This window comes from Misgurnus anguillicaudatus, chromosome 24 (assembly GCF_027580225.2).
Source record: "Misgurnus anguillicaudatus chromosome 24, ASM2758022v2, whole genome shotgun sequence".
Classification (NCBI taxonomy): Eukaryota; Metazoa; Chordata; class Actinopteri; order Cypriniformes; family Cobitidae; genus Misgurnus; species Misgurnus anguillicaudatus.
The window spans coordinates 5,904,737-5,916,358 of record NC_073360.2 but is presented as its reverse complement, the minus strand read 5'-3'; the positions used below and the strand labels follow the sequence as shown (position 1 = coordinate 5,916,358).

At 35.0% G+C, this 11,622-nt stretch overlaps 1 long non-coding RNA gene across 3 annotated transcripts; it reads right to left on the bottom strand.

Annotated features, from left to right (window-relative positions):
• Positions 1–4,905: 4,905 nt before the first annotated feature.
• On the bottom strand, positions 4,906–9,440 carry LOC129427897 (uncharacterized). Of its 3 annotated transcripts, XR_012367589.1 has the most exons (10): positions 9,274–9,440; positions 8,825–8,867; positions 8,494–8,594; positions 8,384–8,403; positions 8,109–8,226; positions 7,764–7,849; positions 7,484–7,563; positions 6,478–6,535; positions 6,123–6,232; positions 4,906–5,212 (listed from the first exon to the last, which is right to left on the bottom strand). It is a non-coding gene; the product is annotated as an uncharacterized lncRNA (long non-coding RNA). The 3 variants fall into 3 exon arrangements; XR_012367588.1 differs by having other exon boundaries at positions 8,494–8,867; XR_012367587.1 differs by lacking the exons at positions 8,384–8,403; positions 8,494–8,594 and having other exon boundaries at positions 9,274–9,431.
• Positions 9,441–11,622: the final 2,182 nt, after the last annotated feature.

Sequence of the window (11,622 nt, the reverse complement as noted above, 5' to 3'; positions counted from 1 at the left end):
GACCTTTAGTATATTCGGGTCCGCCCCGGCCGTGACACTGACATGGAAGAGTAGAAAATATTGAATAACAGCATTTTTTTGCACACAAAAAGTGTTCTTGTCGCTTCATAAAATATAGATTTTATATTTATATAAATAACACATACTGTTGGTTCACTTAGTGCAGGAAGAATGACTAACAAAAGAAAACAAATCTGCATGGGAACATGTTACCAGTGCATTTAATTCTGTTGGGTATGAGGAGAACACTTCAAGAAATAAAAAAGTGGTTTGACATTAAATTATCGGCCAAAAAAACGTGTCACAGCACACCAACGTGAAATCAGTGCAACTGGAAGAGGACAGACAACGACAGAACTTTCCACCTTTGTTTGCACATGAAAATTGTTGTTGGTAAACGTCAAGTAAATCTTTTCACTATGCCATTACCATTATGCCACAAACCCACCCAGCAAAATCTGGTTGAAAAGACGTCGAAACGACGACTTCTCCAGGCGTCTTAATGACGTGAAATTCTGGTTGAAAAGTGAAAGGTGAAAAGACGTGTTTTTCATGTCGTTGAAAAGACGCCTATAAATCGACGTCTAGAAATAGGCTAAATTTGGTTGAAAAGTGAAAGGTGAAAAGACGTGTTTTTCATGTCGTTGAAAAGACGTCTATAAATCGACGTCTAGATTAAGGCTAAATTTGGTTGAAAAGTGAAAGGTTAAAAGACGTCTTTTCATGGTCGTTGAAAAGACGTCTATAAAAGGGCTAAATTTCTATATTATTTCCTATGTCTTTCCAAGGGTTTAACCTCATTTTAAGAATTAATTATATAATATTAATTATACTATTATTATTAGGCTAATAATTGTCTCAAAATAGGACAGCTAACATAAAGTTAATACGAATTTATATGTCAAATACACATATGACATGAATATTTAATTAATTGTTTTGTTTTTTCAGCCATAATTTATCCCTCACCTGGCATGGTTAAGGTTCTTACCTTCATGATCAGTTATCCTTGTTGTCCCACTATTTGACTGCATTTCTAATGACACAGAAAACCTTTTGTGTTCTGCTAGTTATACCAGAAACTGCCTTTCACATGCATATGATCTGAGATAGGCATACATATATGGAATTGTTTTAAAATTCAAATACAAAATACTTTCACAAATTCACAGATATCACAAATACAAAATACTGTGTGAAAAAATGTATTTTAATACAAATACGTGGGGAAAATGTGGCCACAATGGACAAAGTGTGGGCATACTAGGCTATCCCAAGCCATCTAATAAAGAGTGGGTACTCCGTGCGTGCCGTGCACACAGCACCACACGATCATTGATGTCCGCTGTTAGTAGATATATAATTGCCCCCTCAGATCTGGTTCGTACCCCCTCTGTTTCATTCCTGCATTTATGGCCAAAATGCTCAACCCCTTGATCTAAACAATAACCTAACTCTATCCACATGGGATTCAAAATGTTCAGTGACATTACTGTCAGATTCAAACGTCTTTCGCGCTGAGCCAGACGGACGAGCTCAGCGCTGTCATATAGCAACATTACAGTATGCAGAGTTTTCAACCTCATAATGTTTATTTTAGATTTCAGACATTTAAATACACATAAGCACTGGTAAAACAATAGCCTGCATTTAGTTTGAAAAACACACACTGATGTCTGCGGAAGCAGCAACACAAATCCACTCAAACAAGATAGCAATCCGCAAATAAAAAATAAATACTATTTTCAAATAATAATAATTTGCCGACGCATGTTATTCATATCAGACTAACACAGTGGAAGTACAAAGTCCACTTCACCGTTATAAAGGTCATAATGATACATGTTTGAAAGACGGGGATGCGCACCTCCCCCGCGAAAAATAATTGTGCTTAAATGTACTTTTATAACGTGTACCCACTACACAAATATAATAAACTCCAACACACCTAAGTGTGAATCAAATGCAATCCCCTCGGCGCACCGAATGCACACCAAGTGCAACTAATTTCAAATATATCATATATTAAGTTGAAACAAAATGTAATGAGTTGCCTATAGGCCCGGCTGCAGGATGAAATGACTGAGGGGGCATTTGAAATTGTTGGGGGCTTAACTTATACCATTAATGAATAATACACATTGAGATCTCGCTTTGGAACGACAGATTTTTTAAATGCAGCGCTCCATAAAACACTCCATATGCAACTGCACAGGTAACCAGAAACTCACTAGCAAAATTTAAACAGCGTAATAATCCATATTGTAGACGAGAGTATTCAACGGCAATGGCATTTCCTCACAACATTATTATTGATCAAAACTTTGACAAAAATTATTTTCAAAGGAACTGCATTCTTACAGTTATTCAAAGATGCACACCTTATTCCGCATATGATTTGAATAATAGACGAGAGTATTCATATAACGGCAATGAACGTCTCATATGGCAATAAATATCTACATATTACTTTACACAACAGCATGATACAATTTATAAACGAATAAGGAAGCAGGATTGACATGTAAATTGTATTATTATTACCGGAAAAACAGCAATATTACTGAAATAAACTGAGGTAAATACGCAAAACACGTTAACCGCATTAACAAGTCTAAGCAATAAAAGTGGAAAAGACATTATTATCTCTTAAAACTTTATATGACAAAAATATATTTAAAGGAAATGTATTCTTACAATTATTTAAAGATGCACAAATAATTCCATATATTATTTCCTGTTTAAGAGCACGTTCGTCGGCCTAGCTCTGTTAGCTGCTTGACAGCCCTTGTGAAAAATTTGCGTGCTTAAGTGTATTGAAAGCGTACTTTTTGTGTGCTTAAAATAATAAGAGTATAATTTTTAAGAAGTGCTCTTGCTGATAATATAATATAATTAAAATTAAAGACCACTTAATGTAGCTACTTAAATGGAACACACTTTAATGACACTATTTATTAACACAAGCGCACTTTTTACAACTGCAATAATATGTATTTAAGTTTAACTTAAAGAAAGTACACTTTCATGACAATATTTCAAAACACATTTAATAAATGATCATTTTTTTGTATTTGTTTGGACATATACAACTCATTATTCATTTATTAAATGTACTTTTGCAAAACAAAAAAATCGATTCATAATTATTTGACTACCAAACTGTTTTATTGTCAGTGTAAGCATTGTGGTTTTTGTTTGTTTGTAATGCATTAAACTGAAATGAATACATATTTAATTAACTAGATTTGTTTTTCAGTATTTTGAGAAGTACATAAAAGTAGTTAAAGTACATACTGTAGAAAGATGCATTGAAATCGCTTTACTGCACTGAAATCACAGTTCAATTGATTGAATTTAATTTTATATTTTTGAATTTATTTGGCAAATTTGTATTTGAAACATTACATTTAATGAATAACATTTAATTAATAATTAAATTAATTATTATAATTAAATTACTATTATTTAATTATATATAATTATAATTAAATGTACTGTTAATATACTTTAACTTATTTTTAATTTCACATTAATTGCTTGACAGCAGATTGAACAGTGCACTTTAACTATATTTTAAAAACACTAGAAGCAATTATGAAAGTAAATATAAAGTTGTATTAAAGACCCACATAAGTTGATGCAAAAAAGCACTCTTAATGGCAACTTATTGGTTTTAATTTCAACTTAATATGTGATACATTTTAAATTAATTACACTTAATGTTTATTAATTTCGCTGAAAACATTGGATTTAATCCACACTTAAGTTTATTGTTAACCGACATTAAAGTGTATTTTAAGTCACATTAATTTCATGTCATCATATTGTGTAGTGCACTTTAAGTAGCCTATATTGTAAAAACACTAGAAGCAATTATGAAAGTAGATATAAAGTTGTAATAAAGTACCAATTAAGTTAACTCTTAATGGCAACTTATTAAATTTTATTTCAACTTAATATATGATATATTTGAAATTAATTACATTTAATGTGCATTAAGTGTTCCGAAAAGATTGCATTTAATTCACACTTAACTGTATTAAAGTATATTATATTTATGTAATAAGTACACTTTATAAAAGTACATTTAAGCACGCTTATTTTTCGCAAGGGAGGAGCGCATCCCCGTCTTTTCATTATAACCTTTATAACAATAAAGTAAACTTTATACTCACTGTGTTTGTCTGATACGTCGGCAAATTATTATTATTTGAAAATAATATTTATTTATTATTTGCAAATTACTATCTTATTTGAATAGATTTGTATTGCTGCTTCCACAGACATCAGTGTGTATTTTACAAACTAAATGTAGGCTATTGTTTTACCAGTGCTTATGTGTATTTAAATGTCTGAAATCTAAAATAAACATTATGAGGTTGAAAACACTGCATGTTGCTATATGACAGCGCTGAGCTCGTCCGTCTGGCTCAGCGCGAAAGACGTTTGAATCTGACAGTAATGTCACTGAACATTTTAAATCCCATATGGGGATAAGGTTAAATTATTATTACAATCAAAAAGTTGAACATTTTAACCATGAATACAAAAATGCACAAATCAGATCTGAGGGGTCAATTCAATGCCGGGCCATATGGCATCAGTGATGTCCGCTGTCAGTAGATATACAACTTTTTATTAAACAACTATATTATATTTTTTCGTATTTATGTCCAAGTTCAAAATAAAACTCCATAAACCGTGAATGTATATAAACCATTTCACAATGGAGAGGTTTATAGAGTTTTATTTTGAACTTTGACTTAAATAGAAAGAAATACAATATAATTATTTAATAACAGTTATATATCTACTAACAGCGGACATCAATGATGCCATATGGTGTAGTGCTGGGTACACGACACGCACGGAGTGCCCACTTCTTTGTTAGATGGCATGGGGTAGCCTATTTCTAAATTTGAAATATTTAATATTAATTTAATAATGATCTTTATGCTGAGAAGTCAAGCAGCATAAGTTAAGTGACAATACTAGACCATTTTGGAGTGAATATTAAAATATTAAATATTAATATTAATTTACTTTTTTTTAACCACATAAAACCACTTATTACTAAACATAAAAAGCAGGTCCAAGAACAATATGTCTCCTCATGGGCACCAGTTGACATTTTCTCATCCGATTCCTCCTTCATCCTGCTCTCGGTCACTCCAGGTGTGTTGTCCTGGTTGCTTTATGGTTACAGCATCTAAGTGAGAACATTAAAAAAATTAAATGTTAACATTAAAAACAGGGGTTGTCTTAAAAGGTAAAGCATGATCAATCCAATTAGGTACACTAATATTTAAAGGAATGTATATTTTATTTTACCTTTGTTATTTAGTCCCAATTATGTATTGCTATACTCCATTTAAAACCTTAAAGCGATACTTCAGACAGATTTTAAAATTACCCCATGATGTACTCACACTCAGTAACTCCAGATACACATGTTCAGACGAACACATTTGGAGTTATTCTAGTAAATGTCCGAGCTTTTCCGAGCTTAATATGGGAAAAAACATGGATCAGGGTACATTTTCTGACTTTCCAAAGAAGTGCAGCCTTTAAAGAAGTAATCCACAGCGCTCCAAGGGTCTTCTGTGGGTATTCGATGCTATATAGTAAGAAAAGATAATGTTTTAAACTTTATAAACTATAATAACTAGTTCCCGGTAACGATGTCTTGGACTCACACGATTCAATGCGCAATGAGTGGCAATATTTGAGTATGGATTACCTCTGTGAAGGATGAATGCACTTTATTGAGGTTTAAAGTCAGAAGTTGTCCCCTAACTGTTGTTTTTTACCATTATAAAGCTTGGAAGCGCAAGTAAAAAAGGGGCCGTTTACACTTGGTATTAAGATGTGCTGTTGTCGATCGGATCACAAGTGGACGATGCTAAAGACAGGTGTAAATGAAGTTCAAAACATCTTGAGCTCGTCCACTTTTGACCACATTCAGAGGTAGTTGAAAACACTTTTGATCGGATTGCTTTTGTAGTGTAAGCGAGCATGTGGTAGAATGTGTTCCAACAGCCACAAGAGAATATCAAAGAAATATCAAAGAAAGCTTTTACATATAAATGTACAAAACACTGTGCAGCATGTTTACTTACAAGCAGCGGACTCTGACATAATATTAGTTGCGTCCATTTAAACCCGTCATTACTCCTGCTCATGTTTAAATGACAGCAGAAGGAATCGCCCAGTCTCCACAGACCATCACCTAAAAGTATTCAGAACAGAAGAGGTTGAAAGGGGACAAAACTGACGGATTTAAATACCAGGTGTAAACAGAATGTGTCCTTCTCATCCACTTGATCCGATCGACAAAAAAACCAAACACACATCTTAATACCAAGTTTAAACAGCCCCAAAAACACAATCACTTCACCAAAGTGTGTCATTCTGCTTATAAAAGAAATGTGCATGCAGTGAGCAAAGACGTTTCTCAAGATGATGACGACTCACCTTTATGGATTCAGTCTTGCATAAGCAATGTGACACGGAACAGGAATTTGCAGAAATTCTGATGGGAAAGGAAAGAAACTGAAGTTAGTTTCAAGTTAGACAACTGTTCCCATATTTATCAAGCTTCTGAAAGTGCCATTTTTGTCTTAAGTACTAAGAATTCATGAAATATACTCCTACTTTCAATCTTAAGTATAAAAGCAAGTTGTCAAATTTCTTAAAGCTAAGAATCACTCTTAGGGGCCAATCACACCAAATGCATTTATGGCAGTTGCAGGCGCCTTTTCATTAATTATATTCTATGGGCAGGGAGTATTTGCGCACTGTTTATGCGCGCTGAACGCCTTGCGTTTTTTGCCACCAGCCGCAGCACACGCTTTTGAAGGAGCGCTGAGAGCGGAAAAGCAGCCGACGTCATTCGCATCTTTCCATTGTCCAATCGGATGGGGGGAGAGGCGGGCCTTACGGTGTGGTGAGGGAAGTTTACAGTTGCTTTGAAGAACCGGACACCACTCACTCACTCTCCTGTGTGTTTTTGCACCTCTCACCCTCAAACAAGGTCAGAGCAAGCGTCCTCTTTTTAAAGTTTCTGCTAATATGACAGTTAAGAGCAAAATAATATCACGCTTCAATATTTGATTGACAAGACAGCTGACTCGTTGGTTGCTAGCAATATGAAAAGCCACGTCACACTGCTCTTTTTTAACAAAACGCAGTGCGTCGCGCTTGCATTTCCAAGCATTTAAAGCGCGTTTGGTGTGATTATTTGAGAAAAATAAAACTGAATTCCGGACAAAATTTTAATGGATTTCATAGGGTCCTACTAGATGCCGCTCCTCCACCACTTTAAAGAATGATTCTACAGCCCTAGAAATATGACATCAAACACGGAACAGGAAAGGAGATTCCTGTGGCAGACACACTCTCCAAAAAGTCCATAACAACAAAACATGACAATCTCATCAAAGATATGGACATGTAGATTCACTTAATTATAAAAACTTACCAGTCATTGACACAAAGCTCCAACAGATCCGTACCGAGGCAGTTTTCAGCAGCTCAGATAGATGATCTTGGATGGATGGCCTGCAAAGAGGAGACAATTTCCCACATACATTATTGACTTTTAAGACAAACTTTCATTGACCAGTGAAGATTAGAAAATAGTCATATCTGACCTGAGATATGCGCACACGCTGAGAAGTCTAAGCTGAGGGCACGAAATGTTATTCTGGCTAGGAACGTGTAAGCAGACAGAACACATGATCGAAAGATGGAGTACTTGCCTGGTTCAACATAATTCAAATACCAAGGAACCCATGATTCCTCATGAAATACCAATCAGACCATGGCAGGTATTAGCTTCAGACCTCTTCACCTCGGACAATGAATAAATGGTTAATTTAGATTACTATTACCATTTCTTCCAATTAGACAAACTCAACACTACTATGTCTGCCACTGTCATCAGCAAGCTTAGTCACTTTCGCGAGACATGGCATACCAGTGAAATTAAAAGTTCCACAAAATCAACACAAAGAGTTTAAAGACTTTGCAAAAACATTTAGTTTCACACACATTGGCCCACATGACTGATCCCTCTCTCATTTTGGTAGAGTATAGGACCACACCTGTTGACAACCTCTTCATGTCTCCAGACCAGCTCCTCATGAGTCGCAGACCGTGATCCATACTGCCAACCACAAACCAGCAGCTCCTACCTGAGATTGTCAGTTTCACAGAGACATGCTACAATGGAGTAAACAGCAGCATCATAAAAAGTATTATTATCGTAGTTATACAGCAAGTTTGGTGGTACAAAATAAAACGTAGCGCTTTTCTATTTCTTTCAAACGAATGTCGATGTAATATTCACGTCAGTACTAAAAGCTCAATTCGTACTTACTCTAAGTCTCCTTATTTGCACTACAAAAAATGAAGAACAAGACAGAAGCAATAATAAGAAAAGTGCTTAGGATACCATAATTCATATCTACACTGTACTATTTTTCTTACCCCATAACAAGTATGTTTACTGCTGTAACTATATGTTTTACTGGCTCCTGAAGGATTATCTTATAGTTGTCTTTGCTTTATATATCTCTATGCTTTTATTGCTATAAAAAATAAAGCAGACATATAGCCAGTGTCACTGTTTGATTTGTATGAATGAGCTGTGTTTTGACCTCGAGCAAACTGTACATAAAGTCAAAATGAGATATGACTATTTCATTAGTTATAACTATTTTATTTATCATTGCATTGAAGAGACCAACATGCTATTTCACTTTTGAGCACTTACTTCTGATTCTGGTGGCTGTGAAAATATGAACAAAGTAATACTTACTCTTTAGCCAATAGAAAACATCAAGACACACCAAGAAAAGGATCTGAAAGAAGTAAAAATAAATATACAACAGTTATTTATTCAGAATGGCCTTTTAACATTTTAAAGTAGACTAGTTAATGTAATTTTGATAGGGAGCTGAACAAAGCACACATACATTGCAATACATGGAGTAAACTTGCAATATAATTTTTTTAATACATTTAAGAAAAAAGCACAACACGTTTTTATAAAAGATATAAAACAAATATCCACTAACATTAACTGTTAGCTCACAGCTGTGCCACGAGCTCAATCAGGCTAGCCGTAAGCTGAAAAAAGCCCACACTACAATACTTGGAGTAAACTTGCATTATAATTAACTAAACAATTTAAAATACATTTAAAAACAAGCATAACACGATCATATAGAAGATATAAAGACAAATAAAAGATTTCCATTAACTGACCTGCTCGTCACCTGCGCGACGAGCTCAGTCAAGCTGACAGCGCTCGAGCTAACATTACTAACAAACGATAAACATTCAAATTGATCATTTATTATTCGTATCGACATATACTGACAACTGAATTAACATCCCTGTGAACTAATTTCAATAAAGTAACCACGAATTTAAGGAAACTTACCCCAAAATCGACCACAAAACAGAAACACTTGTCTGAGGAGAAACTGTAATCCAGAACGCGCGTCTCCCCGTTGAATAATCACGTGATCACAAAGCATGAGACGGACGCGCGCCTCTGCCAATAATATCATATTAAAAGAAAATAAAGATATTTGTTAAAAGATGAAAATGAAGTGCTTCTATCAGTGCTGTACAGGACCGAAATGACCTGTTTAGAGCACATTTAAGATATTTATTTAATTAAAATAAACAGAAATATTAATAGACTTTTAAACAAAGCATATGTTTCATTATCGTTCAATGTGCTCAGTATTTATACATTAATGCATATTTTGTCAGGATTATTATTGAATGGAGACACGTTGAAAAGTGGTCCGAAAAAGACGTCTAATTTTAGGCTAAATTTGGACTGAATTAGACGGACCAAACAAAGACCAGTTTTCAACGTCTTTTTTTTGGACTAAATGAAGGTCATGACGGGCCGACGTGATTTAGCCCAAAAAACAACGTCTAAATGACGTCTTGTGCTGGGTGGGAATGCTGTCATTAGAGTTTGACTTTCTTTAGCACTCAGAAGAGGAGGGACAATAAGTCAAAAAAGTACCAGACGTACCTTTGTTGTTGTTGTTAATTGGTTAATTAAGTCCAAAGAGCACTATTAAAATGTTTTTGTGTTGGGTAAAGTTCGCTCATGCCACACAGGAACACCCAACAGTGATCTACTTTAATTGTTAAAATAAAAACCACAAAAGTTTTTACGTGTCCTCAAATCCTCCCCTCTGTTCAACAGATCAAGCTAAACCTAAACGACAACTTCATGCTTTACTGCTAAATACATTTACACTCAAATACATTTGTTCGCTTTACAAGAAAACTGAGAGTGAACATGTTCTTGTCAGACTAGCACAAAAGAGGTTGTGTCGTTTGTTTTTAATCATAAAACCTCTGACACCCACAATTCCATCATTCCAGATCACTGGCCACAGACAGTAAATGAAAGCAGAGTGTTGAGGACACTTCATTGAGAATGACATGTATGAGTATATTCTCATAATTATTCTATTCCAGTATATGTTACTTTACCAAGAAATAGCCTCATTGGTTTTCTAAGCTCACCATGGTTAATTATACATATTTTTAAATGAAACTTTCCAAAACTTTCCACAAATTGCAGCCTGTGTAGCTGGAAAGGGAATTTCCTAATTTAAACTCAAGGCTATGGAGAGTAAAGCAATGTTTTCCCTTTCACTTCTTTAGGGGCTGTGCACTCTAAAAATGGCTGGGCTATTTTTAACTCATAATGGGTAAATATTGGACAGAACACGTGCTGAGTTAAAAACGACCCAATGTTGGGTTCTTGTTATGCAACCATGTGTTATAATAACCCAGCAGTGGAGTTAAAAAAACCCAGAATTGGGTCAATTATAACCCAGCAGTGTGTTGTGTCCAATATATACCCAACATGGTTTAAAAAGAACCCAGCTATTTTTAGAGTGTGGCAGCACACTCAGCCAGGGTGAGTTTAGTTCTTCTCAACCTAGTCCTTGACTCCCAGTACTTCACACTGTGTTTGTCTCCCTCATCTGACACACCTGATTCAGGTACTGCAGTCTCTACTAATGAGCTGATTCATTGAATCAGGTGTGTCAGATGAGGGAGACAAACAAAGTGAGCAGTACTAAATGTCCTCCAGGACTGGATTAAGAAGCCCTGGCTTAGAAGAAGCAGCATTGATGCCATACATATGTTCATTTATCCCAATGCCTTCAGGAAACTGTGTTACAAAAAAAGTTTCATCCTACCTATATTAGTTTTCTTTTTATCACCTCTCAAATATGTGTAGGTTTCTTCAAAAACACAAATTTTGAAAGTTAATTCCATTTTGTGAAGGACTTTTGATAGAGATCAGATTCAGAGTGATCTTCAAAACTTACACGTAAATACAGCTGTTTGCCCTAGGGCGATACTTTCGGGTTTATCGCCACCTGGATAATAGCGGTATTACGGATTGCCGGAAATATTTGTCATTGACAGGGAAACATTTTCTCTTAATTGAAGAGTTAACTCGTCAATGACGGGGAAAGAGTTCATTCCCCCACCACAAAATACAGAATTAGGGGTTCAACATTAACCCCATTTGCACAGCACTTTGGTCCCAGAAAATTTCCGTAA